We start from the raw sequence: 21,911 nt of genomic DNA, 5'->3' as shown, positions 1-21,911 counted from the left end.
ATTTAACATTTGTAAAAAGATGAAAAACTATACATGCAAAATAAATCTTGGTTTGCATTTTTGGTGGTTTCCTTGGGAGCATCCTTGCTCACTTGGGGCTAAAGCAGAATTAAAGCCTCAGATCCATTTTCCAGGGAAGAAGTGATTCACTTCAGCCCTGTTCAATGCCTCCTCCCTGGTGACCCCTTTTTTGCTAAAGGAATGACAGCCACTTTCACATCCCTCTTTAGCCTACAACGCTGTCCTCACAAGGACCACTTTATCACGTCGGACCACCGTGCTCGGCCCCAAAACAGGCTTTTCTTTCTTTGAGAAGATAAGCCAGGATGGCAACATGCCCACCGTGCTTCAAGACCCTTTTGTGGCCCAAGTTTTGTTCCACGGGACCAGGCAGAATGTTTTAAAATGAAAGTTTTAACGGAGGTGAAATTTGTTCCCGTGTTAGAAAGATAAGGTTGATTCTCACATGCCTGGACGGGTTCCTCCCACATGTTTGCTCACTGTGCCACAGACACACCATTTCAATGACCTGAGAAAGACTTTACACCCTGAAAACAGAGATAAAGGAAACTCAAGACCGTGAAGTCCTTTATCACAGCGGCGCACATAGATGCTCACACCATTCTCCATTGTCCGCTGCAAGACCCCTTTGTTCCTCTTTGAAAATGTGGCTTTGTGTTTCTCAGAACAAGCTGGCTCGCTCTCTCCCAGCTGTCAGAAATGCAAGAGAACTTCATGGAAAGCAAGAGTATACATGGTTCCGGTAAGGTTAGAGGTGAGCTCCTGTCCCTTAGTCACAGTCGCCATCTGCTCTCCTGTGCCGGAGACATCGTTACAGTGAGGGCCAGGACGTGTCTCTCTTACAGGCGTTGAGCTTCTTATTCCTAGGGTAGTGCCACCCAGTGCCTTGGGAGGGCCTTTTCCCTCCTTTCTGTGTGACTTTGAAAGCTGTTTTTGAAAGCCTTGTTCTGGGAAAGATTGTGAGAACTTATAAAGTTACATACATGATAGTAAGTTAACATAAATTTAAAAAGGGAAAAAGAGCAAGAGGGTAAGAGGAAAACAAGGATAGACACTAATATGGAACTGGAGATTAGATTGATATGCAGAATGTATACCATTATCCATTCAATAACTTTTTATTGAGTGCCTGATATTTACCAAGAATCTTGTTTTTCAAACTTAGTCACAACACATTAAACCATCTTAGTGAGTGACCAGCATTTTTTAATGGAATAGGATATGTGAAGGCTAGAACTGAACAAAATGGAAAATAGTAGAGACCATTGCTCAAAGTAAGGGCATTGTTTACTAAAATTTATGTTTTAGGTTTATGTGTACGTGTATTGAATCACTGTATAAAAGTGTATTTCTTACTGGGGTCATAGTAAGTGAAAATGTGTAAACCACTGACCTACAGGAATGCACAGAGAATTTTGGTTGTAGAAGGTATCCTTAAATTTTGGTTATAGAAGGTATTCTTAAATTTTTCCTACTCCAAGAGCAAACGTTTCAAGAGTCATCATTCACTAAGATGTTTTTTGTTATAGGGTTTTATCAGGTTGGGAACGTTTCCTTTCCATCGCATTTTGCAGGAGTTTTCATCATAAATAGATTTGAATGACATAAATGCTTTTATATAAATGCATTTTCTGCATCCACTGAAATAATCATGTTTTTTCTCTATTTTCTTGTTAATAGGATGCTTTACATTGATTGATTTTCCAAAGTTAAACCAACCTCCTATTTCAAGAATAAACCCCTCTTGCTCATAATATGTTATCCTTTTAAAAATATCAGGATTCAGTTTGTTGATTTTTTTTCTTAGTATTTTTCTCCTAAATTCATAAGAGATATTAGCTTGTTATTTTCTTTTCTTGTAATATTCTTGTTTAGTTACGGCCTCAAGACTTTACTGGTCTCATCCAATTAGTTTTATATAATGAGACATGATCTACCTTTTTTATATTCTGAATGAACTATGTAGGATTGATGTGCTGTTCCCTTAAGTGTTTGGAAAAAATCACCAATGAAATAGTTTAAGGTGAGAATATCTTGTGAGGAATTTTTAAGTACAAAGTCTATTTCTTTAATGGAAATAGGATTATTCACCTTTCTATTATCTTTTTCCTGTTTTGGGTAATTTTTTTAGTGTTTTATCCATTTCATCAGCATTTTCAAATATTGCCATAAAGTGTTCATATATCACATTATTGCTTGCATTTGAATTTTACAAGCATTTTAAAACTAAGACATTACAATTATTGTCAAACCATTAATATTCATTTAGATTTGCTGCCTATTTACCATTTTTGTTTTTCACTATTCCTTTCTGTATTTCTGAGCTCCCATCCGGACCTTTTTTCTCCTGTGTCTTTAAGTAGGTTCTTTTAGTGTTGACCTGCTGATGGAAAATTCTCTTGGGATTGCTAGTCTAAAAAAGTCTCTACTTCATCATTTTAAAACAGCCTTTTTGAGGTCCAGTTGATATAAAATAAACTGAGTGTAAAATATACAACGTGGTAAGTTTTGACATATGTATGTTAAAACATCACCACAATCAACATAATGAGCATATCCATTACCCTCAAACTTTTCTTATGCCCCATTTGACTCTCCAAATGCAGAGAATAAGTTTTGGGGCACTTAGAACAAACCCATATTTTCCTGGGCCTTTGCATTGGATTCATGAGGGAACTAGATAAATATCTTCCAAATTCCTGGGACAACATAATAATAACAATAACAGCTAACATGTGTCATGCGTACGTGTGCCATGCATTTTCTTTTTCTAAAATATATTTTATTGATTTTTTTACAGAGAGGAAGAGAGAGGGATAGAGAGTTAGAAACATCGATAAGAGAGAATCATCGATCAGCTGCCTCTTGCATACCTCCTACTGGGGATGTGCCCGCAACCAAAGTACATGCCCTTGACCGGAATCGAACCTGGGACCTTTCAGTCCGCAGGCCGATGCTCTATCCCCTGAGCCAAACCGGTTTTGGTGCCAGGCGCTTTCTAATACTTGATTTTCTTAATTTAGTACTCATTACAACTCTATGAATTAGGTATCATTGTTGTCCCCATTTTGCCATTGACAAACCTGAGTTAGGTTCTAGAGTTCCCTAAAAGTGTTCTCAGGACATAACCAAACACATGCATCCTTTGGCCTGTTGAAAATCTACTGGAAATTCATTGGTGTCTCAACATCAAGCAATGATGTGTTACTTCTAATCCCTTTTTCTTGTTTCTATTTTAGAAAATTTGAAAAATATGAGTAAATATACTGAATAAAATTTAACTCACCAATAACTCAAACACCCAAAGTTTACCACTTTTAGGATTTAATTGTATTTCCTTTGAGTCTTTTGCCACTATAGATAATACCACACGATCATCTTTGTCACTGAAGCTTTGTATGTAGCCATAATCATGTATTCTGAGAAGTAGAAATGCTGAATAAAAGAAGATGGTAAATGTCAGGCTTTTGATGAACTCACTCACAGGGTGGAGACTGAGGGTGCACTGTGAGCAGACGAATGTCAAAGTCGTCACAAAGTCGTAAGGAAGAATATTTCAGTACTGGAGTACTGGCAAGAAAGCCACCAAAGGATTTCATCCCCTAATATAATGGCTCTGTAGCATCTGCTTATTTTTTTCCTTTTAGAAAGAGAAAATCTTGGGGATTTTTAATTAGCTTCCTTTTAGTAGATACCCCTGAATTGGGAGGAATAGAGCCTTTTATTGTTGACTTGTTTGTTTGTTTTTACAGTTAATTATGTTGCTCCAATTCCAATTGTGTTCACTTGGCCAAAAGAATCATTCCCAAGTCCGTTCTGGTATATAATCTGGACTGACAAACTCAACGCCCAAATTCTGCCACGCTTTGTTTGGAGATCCTCCGGCGATGGCTCTCCGCAGAGATGAATGCCATCTTTGTTTAAAGGGGCAAGAGGGAGAATAATCTAATTCTACCAAAGAGAGAAGACAGTAAACCGATCCTGTGTTTCCATTGCTGTTGGAAAAAGAACAGTAAATGACAGCAAAATTGAATAGCTTGATACTTGCACGGTATAAATTACCCAGCGGAAGAGATGTGTTGAGAAGCAGAGTGAGGATTTGATCTCCGCCTTTCAGTTTTCAGTCATTGTCAACCACCAAGTACAAAAGTTGGCTCCGTAAACCTTGGCTTCATCCAGGATACTAGGGAGAGAGCCAAGAGATTTTTTTTCTCCCTGCTAAGTTGCTCTGGATTGGTCTTTTGTGGATATGTTTACATTGGTGAATAAAGTCAGAGTACTTTAGTCATTTTGCCACAGTGGTGTTTTTCAGACTGTTGGGCCCTATTAGTGGGTAATGAAATCAATTTAGCTGGTCATTACTAACTTTTCTTCAATTAAATAGTATTTAAAATAGAATATAATTGAATATAAAAGGGGACAGAAAATATCAAAGTGCCACACATAAATAAAATATTACTTGATGACACTTCTTTTTTAGTTAGATATACCCACACACATCCAATTATAGGTACATGTGTTATGGATTAAAACATACTTTTTATTGTGGGTCATGGTCAATTAGTTACTATTGGGAGTTTTTTACATTAGAGATTTTTGCTGGGAATATTTTTGTATATAGACAATTTTCCAAAATTTCTTTTGTTTGGGAATGAACAGATCAAACTTTGGGAGTTAGAGTTGAAGTGAACAGGGAGTCTTCACATTGATATGGACAGTAATTATCTTTTTGATGACTAAAACTCTAAGTAGAAAAAATACTGGCTTATCTGAATCTGCCTTTATTGTGGTCCTATATAGAAGGCAACTCTGATAATGACACTTCTTTTCAAATGTCAGATAGAAAATACCCCAACGTTAGAAAACTGCCAGAGTGGCATTCAAACACCAATCCAAGGGTCACTTTGACAAGAAGATGGCTCATAGTCATACTACATACTTACTTGCCTATCATTGGAGTTAAGAATTTACCAAACAATGAAGACACTAGTAGTTGATTGTGATGACATGTGCTGATTTTAAAACCTTACTATGATAATTCAATAATGGAATAAGTTTTCATGTTTGCAATATTTTCCCTCCTAAGTCAGTTTCATTCAAATCTGTGTTGATTTCTTTGGGTTACCATTAAGGGGATGTATGAACTTAGGTAATTACAATCTAGGTAGTGGCCTAATTGCATAGTAGTAAGATTTCACATGTACATGAATATGTATGTAAAGATCATATTAGCATATGAAACATTCCAGCAAACATAATCCTTGGTATTTCATCTTTATGAAACTAAAGAGCAGTCAATACAATAAATGAATACAATTGTTCTAGAAAAGGCAGTAGCTGCTGGGGGCTATTTGAGAAGGATTTGGAGATTGTGTTTGGACTCAGGAGTCATCAGTAAAAGTTGTGTCTGATTAGTAATGTCTGTGATGAACAGAGGAGGGGGACAGTGGTGATATATATGCCATGTGTTTATCTTGGAACTTCTCAATTTTACAAATCTTTACAGTATCATGGAAGCATGAGTTGCCTCCTCCGTCATATAGGGAGGAAGGAAGGAATAGCAGGTGGATGTAATCCAGAGTTAAACCTTTTTGTAACCTCCAGCTCTTATTTCTTTCTAGACTATTTGTTTAGATAGTGCCTTATAGATGTTTATATCTGTGTAGCTTTTGCCATTCCCATTACCACTGTTACATGTTTGATCCTCATTAAAATAATTATTATAGGAGCTTTCCAAATCACTTCCCTGTTTCTGGTGCTTACATAGGATCAAGAGTAATAGACTCCTTGAAAAACCACGTGAAAGCTATGTGCTGTCTCTCTAAAAACTGAATGCTTATACAAAGTCCTGCCAGTTTGTCCAGGAGCGTTCAGAATTCCCTGAAGTCTACCCTTGATTAAAACCCTGAGTCTAGTTGTCGCTCTCCAATCTACCCATCAAATTTCTATCAGTGTAATATTCCTAACGTGCAGTTTGGATCATGTTACTCTCTGCCCAGAACCATTTCATTTCCCATTGCCTTCAGAACAGAAGTCCAACCTGCTTGAGTTAGAATCCAAACTCTTTCAAGCTCTCATCTTTGTAACCTATTGCTCCCTCCTCCCAAATACACAACCTTTTCAGCCAAACTAGGATATTGCAGTTTCCTCAATAACTTCTCCACCTTTGCTCCCACAGTTGCTTTCTAACCTTCAAGCCCAGGGTCTATTCTGATTTTCATTATTTTTATGGATGTTGCTCTCAAACCTGTATAATATCTTGCACATTGTGATGGTGTATTTGCCTATTGACCCCTTGGGTTCTTTTCTTGCCCTTCCCTTGTATTCAGAGAGGTTGCTCACTGAAGGTTGTGCTGTCTATGACTCCATCTGGATTCAGCCATTGGAAAGCACAGGAGGGAGATGGGAAGATTGAAGGGAGGGAGAAGCCAGGGCATTTCCTCCCCACAATCTCTGCTTCAGACAGTATCTCTGATGGTGACTGTGTCTCCTCTAGGACTTCAGCTCCTATCACAAAGGACCTTTGAGCCTTCAGCTTTTGCTAATTGACTCTGGTCCCAGGGCTCTAATATCAAACATTTCAATTCTTTGTCCCTAAAGCTCAGGGATTTCCTGCAATTGCCGAGTTCCTGGATGCCTCATTTTCCCATTTGTCTTCCCATCTTTTTCTTGGCCTATGTAATCAATGCCTTCATTATAAATAGTTCTTCTGCTTAAGTACTTAGACCAGTTTACATTTTCCTGATTAACTCTTGATGATACAGCTGGTATTTGTTGCATTTTAGTACCTAATTTATATCATCTTCTATGTGGTCATCTCTTTTTTGAGTGAACCAGAGTTAGGTCCTTTATCAGTCATCTAGTGCCCAAAAGTATTATCTGGGATTACCTGGCATTGTAACAAATTACCTCAAAGCTCCACAGTGTGAAACAGGGGCATTTATAAGTTCATGAGTCTGAGGGTTGGCTGCGTGGTTCTTCCACTTCAAGCTGGGCCTACTCATGCATCTGTAGTTAGCTGGAGGTCAGCTAGGTGGCTCTGCACATTGTGCCTGGCTTCTCTCATATGTATGGGCTTGGCCGGTCAAGGCTAATCTAGGATGGCCTTGGCAGAGGCAACTGACATGAGCAAATTCCCTTCCATGTTTCTTAACCATTGCTGGCTAGCCAGGCATGTTCTCATGGCGATCACAGAGAAGCAAAAGAAAACACTTAAACAAAACAAACATGTTTTGCAAACATCTACATGCAGCAGACTTGCTAACATTCCATTGGCCAGAGCAAGTCACCTGGCCAAAACCAGAATCAAAGGGATAGGAAAATAGACTCAGCTTCTTTGGTGAGAAGAACTGCAAAGTTGCATGACAAAAGGACAGGTATAGTGAGGGGTGAAGAATGCAGGCTATTAATGCAATGCAATCAGTCTGTCCCAGGCTCCATAACATTTTAAGAGACCTGAGACAACACAGGTACAAATAGATAGATGATAGATAGATAGATACATAGATAGATAGATAGATAGATAGATAGATAGATAGATAATATATGACATTAATTTTTTGCAATATTAGTAATCCTTTTAAAATGAAAACTTTGCAATAAAATATACATTATATATTTACTAATATCTTCCATACTGTTCATTTTGACATAGTTAGTGAATGAAAAAATAGACCAAGTAAAGAGACATTTATAAATAACATATTAGTTAACCAAGTTAAAGGGACTTTATTTATCCTTTAACCTTTAATTTGCATTAATTGGGAGCAGTCCTGGGAAATTGTGCCAACCTCACCTCAGGTCAGATGGCTTAACAAAATGAACTTTTTCATGCCCAGAAATAAATGTATTCCAAATATAATTATGAGTCAGGTACAAACAGATTCTTTTGAAAGTACAAAATAACCACACTGTTAATATATTTGTGCCCCAATTAAAAATGCGTAAAGAACACACACTCTGAGCTAAAGTTGTCCCAGGAAGTAATTCTCATTTTTGCTTTGAATCTTAGGTATACAAACTGGGCCACCACTTTGGAGCCGTTAGCTCTCTGTTTTCCAAAGAGAAGAATTCAAAATTGTTTTGTTTAGGTTGGAAGGGTCTGGGGCTTGACCTTGCTACTTCAGATTTCCTTCATCACTAAGAAATCACTTTGAATATGTCTACTTGGAGTACTCTAATTTGGATTGTCCTCAGTTTGAGGCACACCGTGAAAGAGATGCTGTCTGTCTGTATTATAGCAAAATTTGGAAACCACCTCAGTGACATTGTTTTTCAGTTTCTTTCTCTGCAGTTTTATCTTTACAATCTATGCTTGTTCTCAGTAATTCAGAACAAAGCCTGTGATACCCTATTGCCTGGGTGAGATTGCTGGCTAGCCTCTTCCTCACTGTTTGACTTTGAACAAAATGTTAAACCCTCCTCTGAAAAATAGGGTTATTAGTAATACCTACCTCTGCCCTGGACAGTGTGGCTCAGTTGGTTGAGTGTCAGCCCCTGTACAGAGAGATCACTGGTTGGATTACTGGTCAGGGCACATGTCCAAGTTGCAGGCTCAATCCCCAGTAGGGGGCATGCAGGAGGCAGCCAATTTATGTTTCTCTCTCTCTCTCTCTCTCTCTCTCTATATATATATATATATATATATATATATATATATATATATATTCAATAAAAAACATAAAAAGATAACATCTATCTCACATGATGATTTTGAGGATTAAATTAAGTGAAATTAGGTGAAAGAATGCTCCATAAACCATCCCACAAAATGTGCTGAGTAAAGTATAAAAATGCTTATTATATTAATCATTATATGAGAATTTTTAGATTGTTTATCCTGAGTCAGGTTCACATATATTCGTCAAAGTCTAAATCAGAATTATAGCCTCAAAAAAATAAATCAATGTCCAATATTGTTTTCATACAAAAGACACTGTTTGTTTTTAAATATTAATGTTAGGGGTAGTTGTATATATTTATTCATATGTGCCATAAAAACACAATTACAAACTCAAGCTTCTTCTTGTCATTGGCAGGTCAGCCTTTGAGAATGCTTTGAGAATATGTGTCTTAAATGTCTTCATCTTTGGACTCTTACTCTCAGAGTTTCTGACTGTCCAACAAACAGCCAGGTGATATTGATGGCTTGGGGTTTGAAGATTTAGGACAAAATCTGTGGAGAGAGACTTGGAAGAAAACATATAAATATTTTCCAAAGTCTTCCTTCATGCTCCTTCGTGTTGTTTTAAAGGGGAGGAAATTAATAATAAGCAGATCAATTTTTGACAAATATATTTTGCCCATTAACACACTGAATGTTGATTCTGAATGAAGTCATACTGCAGAAGAGCCATAGTTAAAACAAGACAAGGCAACATCCTGAGAAGCTCATGAGTCCAGTGGCAGAGAAAACTCACACCTACACACAAACATACGCACACCCACACATAACCAACAATCACTTAATGATATAATAAGTGCTTTTATGGGGCCATAAACACCGGGTGTTGGGTGAAAGGACAATGAGCATATATTTATTCACTGTGGCAGCTAAAGGGATGAGCTGGAGATCCACACAGATAGCTCTCACATCCCTAATGTTGACCCAAAAATGCAGAGGAATAGACGCAGATGCATAGATTCATATCATATAGGTAAATTAAAAATACAACACTGGCATTGTATGTGAATACATACAAAAAGTGGGCTACAAAGATGCAAACAGTTGTATGTTCTGGCCTTGGAGGGAGATTGTCAAGGAGATTATACCTAAGCTCTATGTTTTATTTTTTTTTTAATTAAAAAGGAAGAGCAGATGTAAAAAAAAATTTTTTTTATCAGCAGCCCATTCTGGGAAGCAGGAACCCAGATATTTGTCCCATTGACCTCTGTTTTTCTGATTGCTAAGTTCTGTACAACAAAAATTTGGTAACCACAGTTAGTTGAAAAGCAGCTTCTCGCTTGTCCTTATACTTGGAGACATTGTCTGCTGCACAAGCAGATGCCGTGGTTTGTTTCGCCGCCTCTTTGAACCGTTTATACCTGTGCGAAGTGTCCCCAACAAATCGCACTTAGCACAGTCTAGACAGCGCCATAGCGTCATGCTTGGATGCACATCCTGTGGTTTCCCCACAGGGTACAGCCGAAGCTTTTATTTGTTAAGACCTATCTGAGCCCCAACTGGACCCTCTTTGGCACATTTTCTAAACTGTTCCAGATTCACATCTGTCTTTTAGTCATTTTCCCAGGCTAAGGATCCAAAACTCCCGAGTCCCGTCCACAGAAAAGTAGGTCTTTGGGACCCATAGGCGTCGTCTCCTGCCTCTAATGTGTTACTATAATCCCTGTGTTAAAAAGAGTCTCTGGAACCATCGGCAACCATCTCCCCCTTTGGAATGAGATTTTATCTAAGTCTATTTGCGCTTATTCAAAATCAGAGACAGCTCTGAAACCAGACTCTATTTAAACATAGAAAGAAGAGCAGATTAAGCAGATGTTGGGGAACTTTAAAAAAAAAAAAAAAAAAAAAAAAAAGCACTTGTATTTATTTTCTTGTTTCCTTTTTTTTTCCAGATCTGCGGTTTCCCTCCCGTTGGCCGTCCTGCGTGGGTGCCAAGTTCCACAAGTGATTTCATGGAGCAGAAGGTCAGATAGCAGGCCTGATTGGGGGGTTGGCCGACTCGTGATCTCTATGCTTGTCACTCTGCAGCACTGTGGGAATTGTCTTCTAATTGGCAGCACTGCTGCTATTGTCCTTTAACATAGTGTTGAATTCTGTAAGTATTCAGGGGAATATAGAACAGTAAATGGGCTTTTTAAAAAGCATGATTGGAGTAAAGGAATGCTACAAATTCACTTGGGGGAAGAAGAGTAATGATGAGCCAAAATCGGTTTGGCTCAGTAGATAGAGCATCGGCCTGCGGACTGAAGGGCCCCGGGTTCAATTCCGGTCAAGGGCATGTACCTTGGTTGCGGGCATATCCCCAGTGTGGGGTGTGCAAGAGGCAGCTGATCGATGACTCTCCCTCATCAATGTTCTAACTCTCTGTCTCTCTCCCTTCCTCTCTGTAAAAAAATCAATAAAATATATATATTTTTAAAAAGAGTATGATGAGACAGGGAGAGAGAGGAGCTCATTTTTTCATTTGCTGTGGGGGGAAATTGTGCTCCATGATGACCCAACAGTCCTCTTCGGTCTCTCTTTTGTGTGTGAAAAAGTCCTAAGAATTACATCACCCGTTGGTTGGAGCAAGTCAGATGGGACGGAAGCACCTGTGCAGTGAGGATCCCCTGTCTTGATTGACAAGCCCTCTGAATGCTCCCTGTCCGCTCCCAGGTGCTTGCCAATAAAGAGCAGCCCCGTCTGCAATTCGAGGTTAGAATTCGGAACCTGGCTTGTTTACATTATTATAACGACAGTTTCAGTTTGTCTCTGCAGTGAAGGTTGTGTCAGCACTTCCCTGGCTGTGTTTATTGTTTTTAGCAGTGTAAAAGCTACCCATGAAAAAAGTGGTTCCCTGGCTGGAAGGTGACATTCCGGCTGGGCCTGCGTCTGGCGGAGTCTATAGAAATGTGCGCTTGGCTGTGGGAGCCGGGGCTTTGAATGCTGTCTTTGTGCCTCCCCTGGCCCAGGGCCTCTGGCCCATTGTCTAGGTGCCTCAGTTAGGGGTGGCGCTATCTGATGGTAACCAGGACTAATATTACAGTACTTAGTGCCCAGGCCCTCCCTGGCCCCCCCCCTCCCCCCCCCCCCCCCGTCTGGCTGCCTCTGTCTCCCAGCCTTCTCTCCAAGGGACCAGTCACAGCTCTCATATCAGAAAACACTATTTGTAATTTATAGAATAATAGGGCAAAAGGACCTGCAAGCACGGTCTAAACCTGTGGTTCTCTCTAACTTTGGGTTTTGTGGGGATTTTTCACAAAGAACCCTTTTCCCAAATGGAAAGTGTCAGCGAACCCCCATTTGTAAGACATGGAAAAGTACAACTGTTTTGTATGAAGATGAGAAGGGTGCCGCAGACCCCACTCTTCAGCCTCCTCTTCACCCATGCCCAGTTTAGGTGACTTATCAGCTCCCTCACCCCCTCCCCGGAAACCTACCACTCCTCAGAATGCCTGCACACCATTCGATTGACAGATCAATTGACAGATACGGAAACCAAGAGGTGGTTTTTATAGACGCTATGAACGTGAGGCACTAGACACTAAGGAGTTCTTGCTGTGTTCCTTCATTTGTGCAAAGTTTTAGAAAAGGCACAACTCACCTATGGTGATAGGAATCAAAATAGTGGTTTAACTGGGAAGGGGCAAAAGGGAATTTTCTGGAGTGATGGAAATGTATAAAATCATACAGAGAAAATAAAGTCAAACAAAAACAAAAAACTAGGCATTTAAGGAATGAAAATACTGATGAACATCCTTGTATACTGAGAATGCCAATAAATTCTCTTAATGAAATATTAGGTCTAAGGTCACTACACAAAGTTTCAGAAAATATGAGACTAGCTGTTTTTCCAATCCTTTCTTTGTTCAGTGATTACCCAAACCAGGGTGGGGGGTGGGGAGGATATTCAGAAAATTCCAGCCAATAGTCATCTTTTGGGGCCTTGTACCCTGTAGTATGGCTAAAGGATGATAATGGGCATTCTGGAAATGTAAATCTCAAGTATGCACTCAATTCATGCATTACTTGGACATGTACTATTGATAATACATGGGAGATTCTTTATCATTCTTTAATACTTTGCTACCTCACCTGAATACTTTTCTGTGACCTATAAAATGCAAGGTTCCTTCTCATTTATCCTAGCAGAACGAAACCTCTGGTGACTGAGGTTGGAAGACAGGCCTAAATAGCATCTGTAAAATAAGTTACAGGTGGATTCAGTTGTTTCACTTCTGACATGTGTCAGGTAGTCTCAAATGATTGGCCGTGTACCTGGACCCTTGCAATAAGGCATGTTGGCCCTCTGAAAAGCACTTTCTTCCCCCCCTGAAATACTTTGAACAAACTCTATTTAAATTTTCTATTTGTGTGTTTTAGAAGTCTGACGGTAACATAGAAGGTAATTATTTTGGTTGGTTGAGGTCATAGGCCAGGGCATTAAGACCCAGCAGTCTACTCTGCCTTCCAGAGCCTGATGAGGAAACTGGGAAGAGCAAGAAGTTTGTTTTCAAAGGAAGTACCGTTTTTCCGGTGTATAAGACGACTCCCTAATTTTACAGTTAAAACATAGGCCTATATTCATTGTATAAGACTACCCCCCACTTCAAAGAAAAGACTTACTTTGCCATCAAGATCTGCAGGTAATTTTTGTGCAATTTTGGTCTTTTGCCCCTGATTTTCGGTTGACTTTTTTTCATATCAAAGGTCGTCTTATATGCTATAATAGAAAATACGTAATGACAGAGCTAGGAAATGGCAAGAGAGAGTCCCGTGGGGCCAAAGCAGGAAAGATTTCAAGCTTCTCCAATGTTCCAGCTTTCCAGGCTGTGTTACTTTTCTTCAGAAAGGACAGACTGCCTACTCCTTGAATGATTTCCCAACCAAGGGCTATGGCCTATTTAATTCCCAAGGTGGATCCTCACTGACAAAAACTCAGTTCCCTAATGAAGCTATGGAAAAACTTCCTTAAAAAAATAACATTTTCAATAACCAGACATTTTTTAAAATTCACAATTACCATACTTTGTCTGCATGTACACGCAAATCTCCTAATCAAATTAAATTCAATTTAGCAAGAGATTTTTTTATATAACCAATTCAGTTTAATGTGCCTAAGAGCAGAAATGAAAGTACACAATGTTTGCAGAATTTGCTTTTTTGAAAAACTTTTTTTTTTCAATTCTGTGTGCATTTGAAAAGAACTGTTTCTTCAAATCATTATGAGTCAGCCTATCCAAATGGAAAGTACCAAGATGGAAATTGTATGTCTTCTCCATTTTGGTGATTTGGGGCAAGTGATTTTCCTGGCACCAAAGTTCTTGAAGTGAGTGTGTGTGTGTGTGTGTGTGTGTGTGTGTTTAGGTTTATTTATTTACTAGGTCAGATGTTTTTATACAATACAACCTATGTAGTCACATTTTGCTATTCATAAGAATGAGAGGGAGGGGAAAACATCAATAATTGAAGCCTAATCTATTGATAGTTTTCCCCATTGACTTTTAAAATCAGCAACCTGAACCTTTCAACCACTAAACTACCGGTATTAATAATGGCTGTTAATAAGAGACAGGATACCCTAATTTGAATTTTATCTCCTTTTCCTTCTCCCAGCTGTTTTCCTTGTTGGTGCTAGTGGGCTCATAAGAACTAAAAAACAGGATGAAAGAAAAAAAAAACTGACATTCTAACCCTCTGTGATTGCAATTTGAATCCCATTTTTCCCCTGCAAATGTTGGAGGGGGGCAGGTTTGGTTGTCATCAGCTGCCTGCTGCTCCAGGTGTCTTCTCAGGAAGTTTGCTGAGGCAAGCATTGCAATTCCTGCTGCAACGTCCTAGACAAAGTCTCTCATTAAAAAGTAATTGCCCTTACACTTATGCAGTAAAAGCATAAAAACATGCATGGGAAAAACACATGCCAACTGTAAAGTAGTGGCTAGCTTGGCAAGAGAAGGGCGGGAGAGGAAAGAGATAGGGAGAGAGGTAATTAGTGTTTTGCTAGGTTTTATTTCTTATAAAGAGAGATGAAGCAAATAAAGCCAATCTAAACGATGGGTATGTGGGTGTCTGTAATATCATTTTATACGGTCTTTGAATGTGTGTAATACTTCACACTTCATTTTTTTTTAATTAAGCGAATGCCCTTCATATTATAGGCAAAGTGATTTGAGTCCTTTAAATTCTTTACTTTAGCAATAATAATCTACTTACAAATTACATATATTTCTGTATCTTTGCATATGTGACGTCCTCTCTCTGCCTATCTCCATCCTACTGTTCTCCACGTAACCACTTCACCTTTCCAGACTCATCAGAGGTATCACATCCTCTAGGCAGCCTTGCCTGATGCCCTGCTCCCAGTTCGTATCTGGGTTTGGAGGTCCTGCTCATCTCTCAAAGAACATTATGCCTCCTTCTCACCAGAGAGAGACCATCCTTATACCTCTGTGCAAAATACCTATTCTAGTTCAAGTGCTGGAATTGGCACATACTTACATAACAAACACTTATTTAAGGAATGAAAAATGGAGCAACCAAAGTCTAGTTTTCTTTTTTTTTTAAATATATTTTATTGATTTTGTATAGAGAGGAAGGGAGAGAGACAGAAAGTTAGAAACATCGATGAGAGAGAGTCATCAATCAGCTGCCTCTTGCACACCCCCTAATGGGGATATGCCCGCAACCAAGGTACATGCCCTTGACCGGAATCGAACCCGGGACCCTTCAGTCCCCAAGCCGACGCTCTATCCATTGAGCCAAACCGGTCTTGGCAAAAGTCTAGTTTTCTTGATGAAGAATTCTTTAGATAAGTGGGTTCTCAAAGTGTGGCCTCTGGACCAGCAGCATCTGCATCACCTGGGAACTTGTTAAAGTGCAGATTCTCAGGCCCCCTCCCCAGGCCTGGTAAACCAGAAACTCTGTGAGGAAACTTTAACAAGCCCTCCAGATGATACTGATGCATACTGAACTTTGCGATATACTAACTTAAACATGTGGAAACTAAAGGCAGAGGTTTTATCTTACCTAGGTTGGTTCTGGGAAGGTGAAGAGGAGTGATCTAGGAACTGTAAAGGCAGTGGGGTCCAGCAGAGGAAGTAGCACATGCAAGACACAGAAGCACGAAATGTAATTTGCAGGCAGATTGTTATGGATAAAGTATAGAGTTCAGTCAGTAAGGATAAGACAGATGGAAATCTGGAAGTCTGGAAGTCTGTCTAAGGTGTTTGCATTTCAATCTGACAGTCACAGGGAGCCATTTAAAATGATTAAACATAGTGACTTAATCCAGTTTTATATTTTAGAAAGTATCCTATGGCAATGATGTGACAGATGGGATGGAGGTGAGATTGGGTCAAGTAAGCAGCTATTAATTAGTCTTGGTGTAAAATAATGAGAGCTGAAGATGGAGAGATGGTGGCGGTCACCATCTCTACCTATGAAACTTTCAGTGAAGGGTGTAGAATTTGATTCAGGACTAGAAGAATAAATAAAATTTGACTTTTATGGAAGAGGAGAAGGGGAGTGTTAATAGTCCCTAAAAACCTATTTCCAGTATTTAACAGGGGGTTTTGTGTGTGTGTTGTTGTTTTATTATTATTGTAGGCAGTGTGTGGTTTCATGTCTGAGCATTTGCTGTATTGTGATTTAATACATCTAAACAGATTTTTATTTCTACTTTTAAATTTTGATACACTAATATATCTTTGAAGTTGAAATTAATCAATAATGAAAATTTAACAAAGATACAGACTTGTAAGTGTGCATTTCTTTAGAACTCAGAGGCCAACATCACCATCCAAGTAATGCCCCTGTGTCTGCAATCTGTTTTGCAGACATCTTTATTATAGGCATGTTATGTTGCAAATGCTTAGCCAAGGGTCTATCTACCTCCATTCACTTGAGCATGGCTGAGCCAAAGGATGAAATTATGCACCTTCTCACGCCCTATATGCCATCACTTAGCAAAGTATTTGGCACATAATATGTGCCTAGCACTGAATTAATATGGTGAAAAATTATCTGCCTATAGTCAAGAGGGACAGAAAAACTATATATAAAAAGATCATATAGCCTGGCCAGTGTTGCTCAGTGATTGAGCTTTACCTGTGAACCAAGAGGTCCCCAGTTTGATTCCCTGTCAGGGCACTGCCTGAGTTGTGAGCTTGATCTCCAGTAGGGGGCGTGCAGGAGGCAGCCAATCGATGTCTCTCATCAAAGTTTCTATCTATCCTCCCTTCCTCGCTTTTTAAAACCAATTTAAAAGGCTTATGAGAAAGATAATATATAAGCTTCCTTTTGTTTTCTATTTAGTCTACTTTTTTTTAAGAAATTACCTGCACCAAAAAATTTAATATCGGCATCAACTATATGGTGGCAGACATACTTGGAATTAAAAAACAATTGATATGATGGAAGAAACTGTGAATTGTTCTCTTTGCTATTAATATAAATTATTTTTATACTTATCAGATATGGAATGAGAGAGAGAGATTCCACATTAAGAAAACCTTATATGGGAGCACTTGTATTCGCAGAACAGATAAAGTGAATAGCAAATATTTATTTAGCAAAAACTTTCTTTGCCTACAGATTCAAGATAGCTGCTTTATGAAACAAGTTTCTGAATAAACTTATATGTGTTTTATACCCAGCTTTATCAGACACACAGCTGGGTTGTGAAGGGGGCTCATTTGTTGAAATATTTTACGAATTAAGTAGCTAAATATACATTTGAAAGAAGTAATAGATAGTAACTTTGATCCACCTCAAGATTCTAAAATGATTTGATGATAGACTCTCAGACCTACTTTCTAAATTTCCACAACTGGTACTATGACTTCTGGAGTATTTTAGCAAAGGTCTAAGGATTGTCTGCCCTGCTTATGTCAGCTATTGGTTTCCGGTCACACAGAATTATAGACAACTGGAGATAGAAGGCATCCTAGAGACAGTCTCCTTTCTTACTCAAAGTGTGGGTTATGGCACCATCAGGAGTTAGGTAGAAATGTAGACTATCAGGAACTTCTCTAGGTCTAGTAAGTCAGAATCTGCACCTTAACAAGATCCTTATGCACATTAAAATGAAAGAATGTTGAATCCATACCCAGTGTCCTTGAACTCTGCATGGCTAGCTGCCTTGTATGATTGTTATTGTTGTCAGCCTTAAAAAACATTTAAAAACAGAGTCATTAACAGTTTCTATCTTGGCTTGGGGAACAATTGCAGTTTTAAAGGGCAGAAATGCTGAGGCCTAGGAAGCAAAAAACAATTCAAATATATATATTTGAATTGTTTTTTGTTTTGTTTTTTTATGAACGATGGTTGCCTGGGGCGTGAGTTTGTTGGAACAAGTCAACTTGTTAAGGAAAACATGATGACAACTTTATCATGGGCCACTTAATGCTCATCAAAATGAATGGCATCATTTAATAGAAATCTTGGACAGCAGTAGGATTACTTCTACATTCTGTTTTTCCATGCTAAGTTTTTGAAATGCTGGGTGTACTAGTAAAAGTTTTGGGTGGAATAGGAGGTGGAGTGAATGGGAGACAGGTAGGCATGAATGCAATGCTCATTCACGAAAAATGCACTTATGGCTAAATTCCTGCATGAGTTCCACCTGTACCAACCTAGGACTGACCCATCCCATTAAATGGCACCCAGAGGTGCTTGCATTGCAAAATGTGGTAGGATGTGAGGAAAAGGGGATGAAGGTAAAGGCTTTGCTCATTTCTGTAACAGATTAGATTCAAGACTGTGATAAAATGAACAGGAGTCTGTACCCACATAATGCGTTCAACCACAGAAGATGCAAGCTTCTGTAAAAAGGAATATCTTTCAGTAGAATGTTCTAGCTGAATCAAAACATTGATAACAACGGGAAAAAATACATTAGTAGTCTTTTGCAGCTGGGCAACTATACCCTGAAGCAATTAGCTTTCTTTTCTTTTTTTAATATATTTTATTGATTTTGTGCAGAGAGGAAGGGAGAGAGATAGAGAGTTAGAAACATCAATGAGAGAGAGTCATCGATCAGTTGTCTCTTGCACACCCCCTACTGGGGATATACCCGCAACCAAGGTACATGCCCTTGACCGGAATCGAACCCAGGTCCCTTCAGTCCCCAAGCCGACGCTTTATCCATTGAGCTAAACCGGTCTCGGCAGCAATTAGCTTTCAATTCAAAAGGAAACGCTGAGGATAGATTCTGATGCACCCAACATCTGAAGACCAAAAGACAGAATGCTGCCTTTGTGGGGCTCCAAGCAAAGAGAGAAGCTTCAAGTGTTGCTCTGAGGAAGGCATTAATACCTAATTACTCCTATGAGGGCTCATAAGATCGGCCCCAAGGCAAATCCAATAAACTCTGTGTTATCTGGTGCATGTCCATTAGATTAAGAACAACAAAGATACTTAACCCATTTACCTACTTTTCCCAGGAACTTTTAAACCCTCTATTTGAACCTATGGAAACTATGGTTTTGATTTTTTTAAAATCAAGATGTTTAAGTTTCTAACACTGGTTTATTTTCCAGGCTAAGTGATTCATAGGACAAAGTGAAATTTATATTTTTTATCATTGTTTCTCTGCAAATCAATATTTTTACAAAAGTACACTTTTGTCTCCAAATTCACCTGTAGTTTCTTACTTTATCAATATGCTTTAAAATATATCCGTAGTTGTAATTTGTAATGAACTTTTGAAACAACTTTATTTCCTGCCCTTAGACTATAATCCAGCACTGTCCACTAAAAATATAATGTGAGTCAAAACTCTAGTCACAAATATAATTTAAAATTTTCCAGTGACCACAGTAAAAAGGAACCACTACAGATGAGATTTAGTTTGCTATCACATTTTCTATAACTCAATATCTAAAATGTCATTTAAACAAATACCAATATAAAATTGTTGAGATATTCTACATTCTGATTTTCATGCTAAGTTTTTGAAATTCTGGCTGTATTGTACACATACCGGTATAGCATATCTCACTTCAAACTAGCCACATGCCAAATTCTTAATAGATACATGTGGCTAGCGGTTGAGAAGAACCTGATGAAAACTATAGACCTTCCTCCCAGAAGAGAGAAAAAGAAAAAAGAAAAAAAAAAAAAGAATCACATTAGCTCACAAACCTCTAAGGTTTGCTCTGATAGGGTGTCGGGATGAATGGAGTCTTTGGGAATATGCTATTAGCTCATCATTGTAAATAACCAGTTGAGCTATTCAGCCAGTATAACAGGATGAAGATTGGGGGCATATAACTGGTTAAAGTCATTCACTTTGTCATGATTGATGGACTCTAGAGTTGTTTCTTTTCCTCTACTGATGATTTTGCCCCTGGCTCTATTTGGAAATGGACCAGGAAGGTGGAGGTGAGAGGATACTTGGGATGGTGGCTTGGCTTAGACAAGCTCTGCTCCAGGCCTTAAAGGGATGAGCTTTTCCTCATCATCTTTGCTAGCTTCTTTCTGTTGCAATCCATTTGGTGAGCCCCAGTGTACAGAGTGGGAAGCAAACCAGTAACTGGCCACTTGACCCTCCTACGGCATAGACCTCAAGTATGCAGGTTGCAAATTTGAATGCCAGCCAAAGCTGGGCAGGTAACTTAAATGAGTCACTTAAAGAACTGAAAATTTGGACTTTTGAGTGAAATATGTTTTGCCTTATGTTGACTGATGCTTTAATAGTAGTGATGGTAGTATTTTTCTCAATGCTAGATATACCAGTCAGAATACTGATACAGAGTAGATTAGTCCAATCAGGTGCCAATCAAGTTTCCATTCAAAATATCAGTGGTGGTTCTCAATCAGGAACAGTGTTTGTGAATTTTGTTGCTATCACAGTGATGGGAGGGATGAGATTCCACTAGCCTTTGTGACCTTCAGCACATCACCCAAGATTTGTTCTGTCCCAAATGCTGTAACACCCCAGTGGAGAAACACTGAAAGAGCCTGGGAATTCTCCAGATCCCCAGGTGGTGTTGTCACCTGGGGATCTGGAGAATTACCTGTTTGGTAATGAGGCGAAAATGCCTTTTGCCAAAGCATCTATTTTCTTTCGGTTGGGCAGGTGTGACAGACATTGTAGGTTTCAAGGATTTGGAATTTTTTATCATCTTTGGCTCATCTCACTTTTTGGCAAAGCTTTGCAAAAAAATTTTAAAGACTTTATTTCCCCTTTTCTGTCCTCACTATGCTTATACTTTTCAGAGTTTTAACTTTACTATGAAAAATATGTTTTCACAACCTTATTTTTATGAAATGATTTTCAAACAGTGTGACGCAAGGAAAAGACTTGCTTAAAGGTTTATGACTGAGAAAAGGTCTGTGTTGCAAAAATCCCATATAGATAGTTCAGCTGAGCTCTTTATTCGCCCATCCCCAAAAGGGAGTTATGCTACACGTATAAGCATAACTTATACCTGGGAAGGGCACATCCTTGCTCTACCTGTTCCACAGCCATGCCATTCAGCCAATGTATACTAAGTTTTGTTCAGTGATGATCTCTTTTCTTGAACCAAAGAGGGTCTATATGGTTCATACTCATAAGTTTCAAATGTTTTGTGCCTTCCACTCATCTACTCATCTAGATTTCTTGTGATCAATTGATCAATCAATCAATATCTATAACTTTTTAGTGAGGTGTAACATGCATATGCTGAAGTACTTAAGACTTTATGAGTTTTTATATAGGTGTATATGCATGTAACCCCTACTCTGAAGGAGCTAAAAAAAAAAAAAAATCCAGCATTCTAGGTTTTCTCATGCCCTCTTCCCCCTCCTCCATCAGAACCAAACCCTTACGCCAAAGATTATCACTATCCTGATTTTCATCACCATCAATTTGAATTTCTGCCTGTTCTTAAACTTCTAATATGAAAAATAGAAGTACTCATGTACTCATTTGTATTTGACACTTTTTGCTCAATATAACATGTAAAAAATTCACACATGCTGTTGCATAGATCAGTATTTCATTCTTTTTATTGCTGAGTAGCATAAATTATATTAATATACTAGAGGCCTGATGCATGAAATTCATGCAAGAGGCTCGACCCTCGCAGCCATAGTGGCTTGCCTCGGTCTTCGCAGCCCAGGCTTCTTCCAGAAGGTCATTCGGCTGTCCAGTCTAACGAGCATATTATGCTTTTATTATTATAGATTGCAACTTTTCGTTCTCCTGTAGGTATGCACTTGGGTTATTTCCAGTTTGGGGCTG

General features: G+C 38.8%; 1 protein-coding gene across 6 annotated transcripts in view; it reads left to right on the top strand.

Moving 5' to 3' along the window:
- The window catches only part of THRB (thyroid hormone receptor beta), a 285,578-nt gene that overhangs the window by 115,242 nt on the left and 148,425 nt on the right, over positions 1–21,911 (top strand). For 5 of the 6 annotated variants that reach the window (XM_036431621.2, XM_036431619.2, XM_036431617.2 and 2 more), the window contains exon 2: positions 10,597–10,668. The gene's annotated coding sequence lies outside the window, so the exon portion shown is untranslated. Of the gene's footprint in view, positions 1–8,361; positions 8,383–10,596; positions 10,669–21,911 lie in introns of those variants that run through there. The other variant, XM_036431618.2, reaches the window with a different exon arrangement.

The sequence above is a fragment of the Pipistrellus kuhlii genome, unplaced genomic scaffold, assembly GCF_014108245.1.
Source record: "Pipistrellus kuhlii isolate mPipKuh1 unplaced genomic scaffold, mPipKuh1.p scaffold_m20_p_11, whole genome shotgun sequence".
Classification (NCBI taxonomy): domain Eukaryota; kingdom Metazoa; phylum Chordata; class Mammalia; order Chiroptera; family Vespertilionidae; genus Pipistrellus; species Pipistrellus kuhlii.
This window is presented reverse-complemented; position numbering and strand designations above follow the sequence as displayed.